The sequence below is a fragment of the Rutidosis leptorrhynchoides genome, chromosome 3, assembly GCF_046630445.1.
Source record: "Rutidosis leptorrhynchoides isolate AG116_Rl617_1_P2 chromosome 3, CSIRO_AGI_Rlap_v1, whole genome shotgun sequence".
Classification (NCBI taxonomy): Eukaryota; Viridiplantae; Streptophyta; class Magnoliopsida; order Asterales; family Asteraceae; genus Rutidosis; species Rutidosis leptorrhynchoides.
Window position 1 is genome coordinate 183,396,970 of NC_092335.1, and position 14,557 is coordinate 183,411,526.

General features: G+C 32.6%; 1 non-coding gene across 1 annotated transcript; it reads left to right on the forward strand.

Annotated features, from left to right (window-relative positions):
* The first annotated feature begins 5,268 nt into the window (after window positions 1-5,268).
* LOC139903206 (small nucleolar RNA R71) lies at window positions 5,269-5,375 on the forward strand. Its single transcript, XR_011778046.1, has one exon. It is a non-coding gene; the product is annotated as a small nucleolar RNA R71 (small nucleolar RNA).
* The last annotated feature ends 9,182 nt before the right edge of the window (window positions 5,376-14,557 follow it).

Here is a 14,557-nt window from a genome sequence, read left to right on the forward strand (position 1 = left end):
GTATTGTATATTATGTAATCTTGAGATACCATAGACACGTATACAATGTTTAGACCTATCATGTCGACACATCTATATATATTTCGGAACAACCATAGACACTCTATATGTGAATGTTGGAGTTAGCTATACAGGGTTGAGGTTGATTCCAAAATATATATAGTTTGAGTTGTGATCAATACTGAGATACGTATACACTGGGTCGTGGATTGATTCAAGATAATATTTATCGATTTATTTCTGTACATCTAACTGTGGACAACTAGTTGTAGGTTACTAACGAGGACAGCTGACTTAATAAACTTAAAACATCAAAATATATTAAAAGTGTTGTAAATATATTTTGAACATACTTTGATATATATGTATATATTGTTATAGGTTCGTGAATCAACCAGTGGCCAAGTCTTACTTCCCGACGAAGTAAAAATCTGTGAAAGTGAGTTATAGTCCCACTTTTAAAATCTAATATTTTTGGGATGAGAATACATGCAGGTTTTATAAATGATTTACAAAATAGACACAAGTACGTGAAACTACATTCTATGGTTGAATTATTGAAATCGAATATGCCCCTTTTTATTAAGTCTGGTAATCTAAGAATTAGGGAACAGATACCCTAATTGACGCGAATCCTAAAGATAGATCTATTGGGCCTAACAAACCCCATCCAAAGTACCGAATGCTTTAGTACTTCGAAATTTATATCATATCCGAAGGGTGTCCCGGAATGATGGGGATATTCTTATATATGCATCTTGTTAATGTCGGTTACCAGGTGTTCACCATATGAATCATTTTTATCTCTATGTATGGGATGTGAATTGAAATATGAAATCTTGTGGTCTATTATTATGATTTGATATATATAGGTTAAACCTATAACTCACCAACATTTTTGTTGACGTTTTAAGATTTGGCCACAAGATTATAGGTTTAACCTATATATATCAAATTGTAACAAATTGTTGGTGAGTTATAGGTTTAACCTATATATATCAAATTGTAACAATAGACCACAAGATTTCATATTTCAATATACATCCCATACATAGAGATAAAAATCATTCATATGGTGAACACCTGGTAACCGACATTAACAAGATGCATATATAAGAATATCCCCATCATTCCGGGACACCCTTCGGATATGATATAAATTTCGAAGTACTAAAGCATCCGATACTTTGGATGGGGTTTGTTAGGCCCAATAGATCTATCTTTAGGATTCGCGTCAATTAGGGTGTCTGTTCCCTAATTCTTAGATTACCAGACTTAATAAAAAGGGGCATATTCGATTTCGATAATTCAACCATAGAATGTAGTTTCACGTACTTGTGTCTATTTTGTAAATCATTTATAAAACCTGCATGTATTCTCATCCCAAAAATATTAGATTTTAAAAGTGGGACTATAACTCACTTTCACAGATTTTTACTTCGTCGGGAAGTAAGACTTAGCCACTGGTTGATTCACGAACCTATAACAATATATACATATATATCAAAGTATGTTTAAAATATATTTACAACACTTTTAATATATTTTGATGTTTTAAGTTTATTAAGTCAGCTGTCCTCGTTAGTAACCTACAACTAGTTGTCCACAGTTAGATGTACAGAAATAAATCGATAAATATTATCTTGAATCAATCCACGACCCAGTGTATACGTATCTCAGTATTGATCACAACTCAAACTATATATATTTTGGAATCAACCTCAACCCTGTATAGCTAACTCCAACATTCACATATAGAGTGTCTATGGTTGTTCCGAAATATATATAGATGTGATGACATGATAGGTCAAAACATTGTATACGTGTCTATGGTATCTCAAGATTACATAATATACAATACAAGTTGATTAAGTTATGGTTGGAATAGATTTGTTACCAATTTTCACGTAGCTAAAATGAGAAAAATTATCCAATCTTGTTTTACCCATAACTTCTTCATTTTAAATCCGTTTTGAGTGAATCAAATTGCTATGGTTTCATATTGAACTCTATTTTATGAATCTAAACAGAAAAGTATAGGTTTATAGTTGGAAAAATAAGTTACAAGTCATTTTTGTAAAGGTAGTCATTTCAGTCGAAAGAACGACGTCTAGATGACCATTTTAGAAAACATACTTCCACTTTGAGTTTAACCATAATTTTTGGATATAGTTTCATGTTCATAATAAAAATCATTTTCTCAGAATAACAACTTTTAAATCAAAGTTTATCATAGTTTTTAATTAACTAACCCAAAACAGCCCGCGGTGTTACTACGACGGCGTAAATCCGGTTTTACGGTGTTTTTCGTGTTTCCAGGGTTTAAATCATTAAGTTAGCATATCATATAGATATAGAAATGTGTGTAGTTAATTTTAAAAGTCAAGTTAGAAGGATTAACTTTTGTTTGCGAACAAGTTTAGAATTAACTAAACTATGTTCTAGTGATTACGAGTTTAAACCTTCGAATAAGATAGTTTTATATATATGAATCGAATGATGTTATGAACATCATTACTACCTCAAGTTTAGTAGGTAAACCTACTGGAAGTGACAAGAAATGATCTAGCTTCAAAGGATCTTGGATGGCTTGAAAGTTCTTGAAGTAGGATCATGACACAAAAACAAGTTCAAGTAAGATTTTTACTCGAATTAAGATAGTTTATAGTTATAGAAATTGAATCAAAGTTTGAATATGAATATTACCTTGAATAAGAAAGATAACCTACTATATATAACAAAGGTTTCTTAATCTTAGATGATTACTTGGAATGGATTAGAAAGCTTGGAAGTAAATTAGTAAACTTGAAGGGATTTTTGAAGTGTTATTGAAGTGTTCTTCCTATGATGATTATAGCTTGATTCTTGAAGTGATTTTTGATGAAGATGATGATTAACTACTGGAAAAATACGTTCATAATAGTGTGTGTGTGTTGAGAGAGAATTAGAAAGAGAATTGGAAGTGAAATGGAGTGAATGATGAGTGGTAATTGGTGAGTGGTGAGTGGGGTTAAAAGGAGTTCTAGTTAGTTGACTAACTCATGGTAGAAGTTAAAATTGATTAGTCATACATGACATAATCAAGAGTGGAATCCCATGCTAGTTCCTATTGGTATATACTCATAGTAAGTACGTTTTGAAGCTGTGTATAATACGGATAAGAATACGACTAGAATTCTTGATGAAAGAAAAGAATGGAAAAGTAACTGTAACCATTTTCGTTAAGTATGAGTGTTTTGATATATGTCTTGAAGTCTTCCAAAAGTATTTTAATACATCTAAATACACTACATGTATATACATTTTAACTGAGTCGTTAAGTCATCGTTAGTCGTTACATGTAAGTGTTGTTTTGAAACCTTTAAGTTAACGATCTCAATTAATGTTGTTAACCTATTGTTTATTATATCTAATGAGATGTTAAATTATTATATTATCATGATATTATGATATATTAATATATCTTAATATGATATATATACATTTAAATGTCGTTACAACGATAATCGTTACATATATGTCTCGTTTCGAAATCCTTAAGTTAGTAGTCTTGTTTATATGTATCTAACTCATTGTTAATATACTTATGGAGATACTTACTTATCATAATCTCATGTTAACCATATGTATATCCATATATATATTGTCATGTCATTTTTACAAGTTTTAACGTTCGTGAATCGCCGGTCAACTTGGGTGGTCAATTGTCTATATGAAACATATTTCAATTAATCAAGTCTTAACAAGTTTGATTGCTTAACATGTTGGAAACATTTAATCATGTAAATATCAATCTCAATTAATATATATAAACATGGAAAAGTTCGGGTCACTACAGTATGAATATCTCTTAATATGATATATATACATTAAATGTCGTTACAACGATAATCGTTACATATATGTCTCGTTTCAAAATCATTAAGTTAGTAGTCTTGCTTTTACATATGTAGTTCATTGTTAATATACTTAATGATATGTTTACTTATAATAATATCATGTTAACTATATATATATATATATATATATATATATATATATATATATATATATATATATATATATATATATATATATATATATATATCCATATATATGTCATCATATAGTTTTTACAAGTTTTAACGTTCGTGAATCACCGATCAACTTGGATGGTCAATTGTCTATATGAAACCTATTTCAATTAATCTAGTCTTAACAAGTTTGATTGCTTAACATGTTGGAAACACTTAATCATATAAATAACAATTTCATTTAATATATATATATAAACATGGAAAAGTTCGGGTCACTACATGGTTTAACATAAGGCTTTGCCTTAACTGTGTTATCTTCATTAACCTTTTCAACTACCGGTTCTGATTCCTTCTCTTGCTCAGGCTGTGGTGCCTGTGTTGTAGGAATAGAGTCATCAGAAATTACATGCATTTCAGGTGGTTTAAGTGTAATACCACTTCTTGTGGTAATGGCTTTAGCTGTTTCATTTCGGGGGTTAGCATTTGTATCGCTGGGTAGACTCCCCAGCTTTCTTTCTCCAATTAACCTCGCTAGGTTGCTTACTTCTTGTTTCAGATTTTGGATTGAAGCTTGTTGATTTCTAAATGCTTGAGCATTTTGTTCATTAGTAAGTTTCTGAGATGTAAATAACTGGTTTTGAGATTCTATTAGCTTTACCATCATTTCGTCCAAGCTTGTCTTTTTCTCATCGGTTTGTGGTGGTTTATTAAAATAACCAGGTCTTTGCTGATTGTAAGTATTGTTGGATACTTGTTGATTGCTAGGACCTTGTTAGTTGTTGTTTTGGGCATTTTGATTGTACAGAATGTTTTGATTTCGATTGTAGTTTGGCCTTGACGGTTGATAATTATTTCCCGGCCTTTGGTTCATGTATGAAACATTCTCTCTTTGTTCCATTGTTTGTTCAACACTAAGACAATCTTTTGTCAAATGTGGTCCTCCACACTGCTCACAACTAATTCGTATTGCATGAATATCTTTAGTCATCTTTTCCATTCGTCTCTCGAAAGCATCTAGCTTTGCGGAAATGGAATCAAAGTCATGGCTAGAATCGGCTCTAGCCTCTTTAGATGAACGAAAAATATCTTTTTCTTGATGCCACTCATGTGAGTGGGATGTTGTATTATCAATAATTTTATGAGTTTCGGTTGCGATTTTCTTCATAATGAAACCACCAGCTGCTGTGTCGATGTCTTTTCGTGTAGTGACGTCGACTCCTTTGTAAAATATTTGAACTATTTGTAAGTATCTAGACCGTGTTGAGGACATCCTCTCAACATTTTTCCGAATCTTGTCCATGCCTCATATAACGTTTCATTCGGCTTTTGTGCGAATGTGGCAATTTCTCCTTGAAGTCTCACGGCTTTAGATGCCGGAAAGAATCTTTTAAGAAATTTCTCAACTAAAACATCCCATGAATCAATCGCTCCTTCAGGTAACGATTCTAACCAATCTTTGGCTTCCCTCTTTAAAGTCCAGGGGAACAACATGAGATAAATAGTTTCATCCTCAACTTCTCGGATTTTAAATAGATTACAAATCCTACTAAAAGTTTGAAGATATTCGTTTGGATCTTCTTTTGTTGTACCACTAAATTGGCACTGATTGGTGATCATGTGTAGGATTTGTCCTTTGATTTTAAAATCTGGTGCATTAACATCTGGTTGATTAATGGCATGACCTTGGCCCATGCGTGTGGCTCTCATTCGGTCTTCCATACTTTGAGGTTCCGTTTCTTCCATATCTGAATTTGTTGAATCTGAATCACTAGAGGATTCTGATTTAACTGTTTCTTCTTAGATAATCTCCGGATAAATAATTTGTGGTTCAGGAGGAATGACTAGTGGCTCAGGATCCCTGAATTGTCCTTGAATATCTTCTGTGTTCTCAATTGTGAAGTCGGGTTCAAAAAATGGATTATCGGAAATTTGAGTTGGAGTACTTGTTCGACTAGATGATGATTCTAAAGAAAAATCAATGGCGACAATATTGGCTAGATGTCTTGATCGAGTTACAGGTGGTGAACGTATAAAAGGTGGTGAACGTTTTGCTCGGTGCATTCACTGAATATCCTATTAGTTACAAAGATAAAAATTATATAAGTTATCAAATTAATAGACTTTTTTAATTTTGCCCACGTTTCGAATAGCCAATAGATGCAGCAGGTAGCCAGGACCCTTTAAATCGGAAGCCCACAACCCGCCACTAACAAATCCAACTATTACTACGAACCAGAAAATTTTTGATGTCTATCAATTTAATCGCTTAAAATAATTTTTCGTTATGATTTAAAGAAAATAAAGAAAATTCTATGTCCTAAAAACTAGAGCGTAGAAATGAAAAAGAAAAAGCGCGTCGAAAAATAAGAAGTCGAAAAACAAACGTCGAAAAACAAAAGGTCAAAAAATAATAATAAGAAAGTAAAGCGTCGAAACTTAAAAGTCTAAAAACTAAAAATTAAAACTTGCATCTAAAGGTATTAAAGCTTAAAGGAATTCTATATCCAAAACGGCAATAACTTAAAAGGCACTAAAATATATTAAATATTAAAGCGATAAGCGACGTCGTAAAATCCTAAAGCGTTGATGTGCGTAGAGGTGTATACAAAATAGTTATATTTTTACTACAAAATACTATTAAATACGATACAATTTTACACAAGTTATTTATTTATTTATAGTGTGGATATACCTAAACCTTGCTACAACACTTATAGGCAGTGTACCTAATCGTACAGTAGTGTAGTTTTTAGTAAGTCCGGTTCGTTCCACAGGGATCTTAGCCAAGTTTAACGCTATATTTTTAAAAACTATATTTATAAAAATATAAATATATATAAGTATAAGTAGTATTATTATTATAAAAGGGGGGTTTTTACCATTTAATGACCGGTTTGTCGATTTCAAAACTTTAGTCGCAGTTAAAACCTAATGTAAAAATATTAAAAATAAATATAACTTAATTTAAAGCGTAAAGTAAATGACAATAATTAAAGTGCGATAAATAAAAGTGCGATAATTAAAACGACAATAAATTAAAGTGCGATAATTAAAAGTGCAATTAAATATGAAATAAAGGAATTATGCTTATTTAAACTTCCGTAATCATGATGTTTGACGTGTGGGTTTTAGTTTAGTACCATGGGTTAATTGTCCTTTGTCCTGGATGATTTGATATGTCCATACGATTTTTTCCATAATAGTCCATCAGTCATAAATATAAAGTGCGAGAGTCTTTGTCAAATTATCCTTATACCCGAAGTCAAATATTCCAACTAATTGGGGATTCGAATTGTAATAAGGTCTTAATACTTTGTTTAATGAATACACCAGGTTATCGACTGCGTGTAATCCAAGGTTTTATTACTTTGTTAACAATTACACCAATTACCCTTGAATGTAATCCACCCATGTTTCAACTAGTACATTAACTATTAATCCAATTCCGTGTCCGGTAAAATGAACAATTATTGGTATTTATAGATATCCCGCCCACCGTATCCAGTCAAGCGTATGTGGTTATATATAAATATGTCAAATTATAAGTCTATATATTAAATTAACGAGGTATCATTTAGTTAATATAAAGCCCATTAATAGCCCATAGTCTAATTTCCACAAGTTTCGTTCTTTTATCCAAACCCCAATTATAGTACAAAGCCCAATTATCCCGTCTTTAATATTTAGCCCAACATCACAATTACTTCTGCATTAAATAAGCATAATAATAACTTAGCTACGAGACATTAATTTAAAAAGGTTGAACATAACTTACAATAATTAATAATAGCGTAGCGTTACACGGACAGAATTTCGAATTACACTCTTACAACATTCGCTAACATACCCTTATTATTAAAATTAAAATTAAAATTAAAATTAAAATTAAAATTAAAATTAAAATTATAATATATATATATATATATATATATATATATATATATATATATATATATATATATATATAAGTTGATAGATGAAGAAGAGAAAAAGATGTGTTATTGTTCGATCACCAAACTGCTTTTTATAGGGATGTGGCCAGAAAAAGTGGCCCATGCGATCGCATGGTGTTTCTACTTCCTGGCCATGCGATCGCATGGCCTGGGATTCCAGCTCAGGTTCGTTTGTTTTCTTGTTTGCCGACAGTTTTATTAAATATATATAATATATAAATAATTTTAAGAATTATTTAAATATTATATTATATTTATGTGCATAGTTGACTTGTAATTTTCACTCCGTTGCGTCGCGCGTTGAGAGTTGACTCTGGTCCCGGTTCCAGATTTTCGAACGTCCTTGCGTACAATTTAATATCTTGTACTTTGCGTTTTGCGTCTTGTACTCTTGTAATCTTGAGATGTTTCACATCAATAATTTGAACCACTTTGATTGTAATTTGTACTTTTTAGCTTTTTGGTTGTTTGCGTCTTCAATTCATCGAATCTGTCTTTTGTCTTCACCTTTTTTTTTATTTAAACGAATATCACTTGTAAATAGAACAATTACAACTAAAAGCTTGTCTTTCTTGAGGGATAATGCTATGAAATATATGTTCGTTTTTAGCATTATCAAATATTCCCACACTTGAGCGTTGCTTGTCCTCAAGCAATATAGTCTTGAAATAAAAATACTAGAATCACTTCTTTATTTTTCAAACTTTGTACATCAGTGATTTCTATACGGCGGTATTGTAATGACCCAGAATTTTCCGACCAAATTATACTTATGAGATTAACATTTACATAAATTAAACCATACCAACATGATAAGCAATCCAAATTGTTGAGACTTGTGTTTTTGAAAAGAGTTTTACACAACGTTTGACCGTCCAATATGACCGATGATATCACGAACTATATAACATACGATAATTATACGTTTGTGTATATATATGTATTTATATATATTTAACATGATCTAAGGATGGTTTAACATCTCATTGTGTACTAATGACAATGAGTTATAAGTATATTTTGAAACTACTAACTTAAGTTTTTAAAACTATAACTATACGTAACATTCTTTGATATATATACTTATAATCTATAATGCTTATACATGTATCGTATATATAATGTATTTAATCACTTTTTAAGGACTTAAATACATAAAACAATATAAGTATATTCACAAAAGATAGCTATATTTGAATTCTCGTTCCGTTTCCTCAAGATTTCTATACGTATATCTAGGGTATATGTACCCGTATCATACCCAGCTTCTATATGTCATAACCCGTCCTTAACCATAAGAACGTGTTAGATAACGTATGATTTCATTGCGAGGTATTGACCTCTATATGCGACATTTTTTAAAAAGGAAAACTGCATATGTTATACATTACAAACCAAACCATTATTTTTGTTACAAGCTTTAGACAATAAAAAGATGATTATCGTTTAACGATAATCTTCGACTTACAAACTTTACAAATGATAATAACAACACGATTTCTAGCATATTTTACAACACACGTCCTCGGATATGCAGTTTTATTTTTGACACAAATATGAGTACGCATGATCCTGCTTAGATTCAACATAATGCAGCGGAAGCTTTAATTATCACCTGAGAATAAACATGTTTAAAAACGTCAACATAAAGTTGGTGAGATATAGGTTTAGTGCGCAGCAATATATATATATAGACCACAAGATTTCGTATATAAACATTTCAATAAAAATATTCTAAGTGGTTGAGCACTTGGTAACCATACTTAACATTTTCACGTCGCATATTCCCTTTAATATGAAATCTTACTACACCGTACCAAGTGTAGTCACAAAACGAAGTACTGTGCAACCGTTGAATACTGGTCGTCCAGTCCGATTGGGGTTGTCAGGCCCGATAGATCTATCAACAGGATTCGCGTTTACAATACCGCTGTAAATATTAGTTACCAAGCTACAGGGAAGTATGCCAGTGGTACAACTCAACGTAGAATATATTTTTCAGTTACTTGTGTCCATAATGTAAAACATAAAATACATGTATTCTCATCCCGAAATATTTAGAGTTTAAAAGTGGGACTATATACTCACTCTTGTCTTGATGATATATATATTTTGACTCGGTCTTCCGGTTGATATCACGAACCTATCCATATATAATATATCAATATACTTCCATTTTAAACAATCGTCATATATACATACTTGTTTATACTTTTAATACTTTGAATATTTCCTTAGTCCGTAGTTAGCATTTTGATGTTGGTAATTCAATTTTAATGGTTCATTTTTAGATGTTTAGTATACCCGCAATGAAATAGATAAAACCCCCAACGAAATAAATAAAACTCCCGTAAAAACCCCATCGTAAATGTAAAGGTCGAGATTAATCTTGACCCACGGTACCGGTGTTGTCAAATGACGTGTTGCGTACATAAAGTACCGGTGTTGTCAAATGACCTGTTGCGTACAAACGTGGGATCTTATGATTAATCTTCTCGTGTTGCTTACGGGTGATCCTGAACCATATAAAATTGAATTATGAGTACATATATATAAAATATCATGTTATCTTAGAAATATGTGATTTATCTAATTTTTTTCCAATTAGTCCCGAAGTTGAAAATGTCTAGGATAGCCAATTTTGTTTCGGTCATAGTTTCTTCGTTACAAGTCCGTTTTCGTTGATTCAAATTGCCATCTTCTTGGATCGAGTTCTTCTTTAAGACTATGAACTGTAAATACCTTGGTTTGTATTCAAAATCATACGGCATAAGTGAAAGTTTAGTGAAACATATGAAGTTAAACATTTTTGTTACAACAAAATCATTTAATGACCATTTTTCTAAAAATACTTATACTTTGAAAAACCAAGTTTTACCTTGTTAAATTAACATATAAATAAGTTATGTTACATGTCTTGAAGTATTTTAAAAGTTAAGTTAGAAGGATCTATTTAGTTTGCAAACAAGTTTGAAAACATTCAAACTATGTTCTTGTTGTTAAACTTTTGTACCACAAAATAAGATAGCTATATATATATGAATCGAATAAGGTTATGAACATAGATTCTACCTCAAGTTCCTTGGATAAAGTTGCTGTAAAAGAGGAGTAAGAAGCTAGAATCAAAAGGGTGATGGAAGTGGATGAAAGATTGGAAGTAAGTTGGTGTTCTTGGAAGGTTTTCTTGAAGTGTTTTTGTATGGTTTTCTTATGGTGTTTTAGTATGGTTTTTGAAGCTAGATCTTCTTGGTAAGTTGCTGAAGTGTTATGGAGTTTAGAGTTCTTGAAAGAGTGTGTGTTTTTGCTAAGATAATTGAAGTGAAAGTGAATCAAAAATGATGATACATATATACTCCTAAAAATGTGATCTTTAAGGATAACATGACAAAATTCTAGTTTGTATTTTTGTAATTAGTCTTGCAATGATTCAAAAGTAATTACCTTATACATAAGGCATGAATAAGGGCTGGTTAGGTGGTGATTTGATGTGTATATACCAATAGTAAATACGTATAGAAGCTTGGTATGATACGAGTACAAATACTCTAGGTATACGTATAGAAATTTTGTGAAAAATGGAATGAGGATTTAAATATAGCTATCTTTTGTGAATACACTTATATGATTTTATGTATTTAAGTTCTTAAAAGTGATTAAATACATTACTTATACGATATATGTATAAACATTATAAGTCTTAAGTATTTATGTCAATTAACGTTACGTATTGTTATCATTTTGAAAACTTAAGTTAGTAGTTTCAAAATATACTTATAACTTGTTGTTATTAATACAAAATGAGATATTAAAACATTCATTAATCATGTTAAACATGTATATATACATATATATATACACAAACGTATAATTATCATACGTTGTATAGTTCGTGATATCATCGGTCAAACTAGACGGTCAAACGTTGTGTAAAACTCTTTTCGGAAATATAAATCTCGACAATTTGGATTGCTTATCATGTTAGCAAGGTTTAATTTATGTAAATATTAATCTTATAAGTATAGAATGATCGAAAAAGTGCGGGTCGTTACATTACCTCCCCGTTAAATAAATTTCGTCCCGAAATTTTAGAATTGTACCTATTTTGCGTCATCGAGAAACAAGTGTGGATACTTTTGCTTCATCTGATCCTCTCGTTCCCAAGTAAACTCGGGACCTCTTCTAGCATTCCAACGAACCTTAACAATCGGTATATTACTCTGTTTGAGCTGTTTAACTTCACGGTCCATGATTTCGATTGGTTCTTCGACGAATTGTAGTTTCTCGTCGACATGAATTTCTTCAAGAGGAATGGTGAGGTCTTCCTTTGCAAGACACTTCTTAAGGTTTGAGACGTGAAATGTATTATGTACTCCGGCGAGTTGTTGCGGTAACTCGAGTCGATAAGCTACCGGTCCAATGCGTTCGATGATCTTGAACGGACCTACGTATCTTGGGTTCAGTTTACCCCTTTTGCCGAAACGTATTACACCTTTCCAAGGTGACACCTTTAGCATAACCATGTCCCCAACCTGAAACTCTAATGGTTTCCTTCGAACATCGGCGTAGCTCTTTTGGCGACTACCGGATGTTTTCAATCTCTCCTTGATTTGTACTATCTTCTCGGTCGTTTCGTGTATGATCTCGGGACCAGTTAAATGTCGATCTCCTACTTCATTCCAACAGATAGGAGATCTACACTTCCTTCCGTACAATGCTTCGAATGGCGCAGCTCCAATGCTCGCATGATAACTATTATTATACGAGAATTCTGCTAACGGTAGATATTTATCCCATCCGTTTCCAAAATCGATCACACATGCCCTGAGCATGTCTTCGAGAGTCTGAATTGTTCTTTCACTCTGTCCATCGGTTTGTGGATGATATGCGGTACTCATATCCAACCGAGTTCCTAGTGCCTCCTGTAGTGATTGCCAAAATTTTGAGGTAAATCTACTATCACGATCGGATATAATGGAAATAGGTATTCCATGCCTTGAAACAACTTCCTTTATATACAATCGTAATAGTTTCTCCATTCTATCCGTTTCCTTTATAGGCAAGAAATGTGCAGACTTGGTGAGACGATCAACAATCACCCAAATGGTGTCGTATCCCCAGGCAGTCTTTGGTAACTTCGTGATGAAATCCATGGTAATACCGTCCCATTTCCATTCTGGAATTTCTGGTTGTTGAAGTAACCCTGACGGCTTCTGGTGTTCTGCTTTGACTTTGGAACAAGTTAAACATTCCCCAACATATGTTGCAACGTCTGTCTTCAAATTAGGCCACCAATAATGCGTCTTAAGATCTTGGTACATCTTTCCAACTCCAGGATGTATCGAATATCTTGTCTTATGTGCCTCGTTCAATATCAACTTCCTTAATCCACCCAACTTCGGTACCCAAATACGATTTGCAAAATATCGAATTCCATCTTCCCGCATAACGAGTTGCTTCTCATATTTCTTCATTATTTCATTTCCTTTATTTTCTTTAGTAAGTGCTTCTCGTTGAACTTCTTTGATTTGTGAGTTGAGATTCATGCGAATTTTTATGTTCATTGCTCGTACTCGAATTGGTTCTCGTTCCTTTCTGCTTAGAGCGTCGGCCACCACGTTCGCTTTCCCGGGATGATAACGAATTTCACAATCATAGTCATTTATTAACTCAACCCACCTACGTTGCCTCATGTTCAGCTGTTTTTGATCGAAAATATGTTGAAGGCTTTTATGATCAGTAAACACAGTGAATTTAACCCCATACAAGTAGTGTCTCCACATCTTCAATGCAAACACGACTGCTCCCAATTCTAGATCATGCGTCGTATAATTTCGCTCGTGAATCTTCAATTGTCGGGATGCAAATGCAATTACTTTCTTCCGTTGCATAAGAACACAACCAAAACCTTGTCGCGAAGCGTCACAATATATTTCGAAATCATCGTTCCCTTCTGGTAACGATAATATAGGTGCCGTAGTTAACTTCTTCTTCAGTATTTGAAATGCGTTCTCCTGCTCAGAGGTCCATTCATATTTCTTCCCTTTTTGCGTTAACGCTGTCAACGGCTTAGCTATTCGAGAAAAATCTTGAATAAACCTTCTATAATAACCGGCTAAACCCAAAAATTGGCGTATCTGTGTTGGTGTCTTAGGAGTCTCCCATTTTTCAATGGCTTCAATTTTTGCTGGATCAACCTGAATTCCTTCGCTATTAACAACGTGACCAAGAAATTGCACTTCTTTCAACCAAAAAGCACACTTAGAAAATTTAGCATATAGCTGTTCTTTTCTTAACAACTCCAATATCAACCTTAAATGCTCTTCATGCTCTTGCTCACTCTTGGAATAGATAAGAATATCATCAATGAAAACGATAACAAACTTATCTAAATACGGACTACAAACTCGATTCATGAGGTCCATGAATACAGCTGGCGCATTCGTCAATCCAAACGGCATAACCAAAAATTCGTAATGACCATAACGTGTCCGAAAAGCAGTTTTCGGAATGTCCTCTTCTTTGACGCGTAGTTGATGATAGCCCGATCTTAAGTCGATTTTCGAATAAACACATGATCCTTGCAATTGA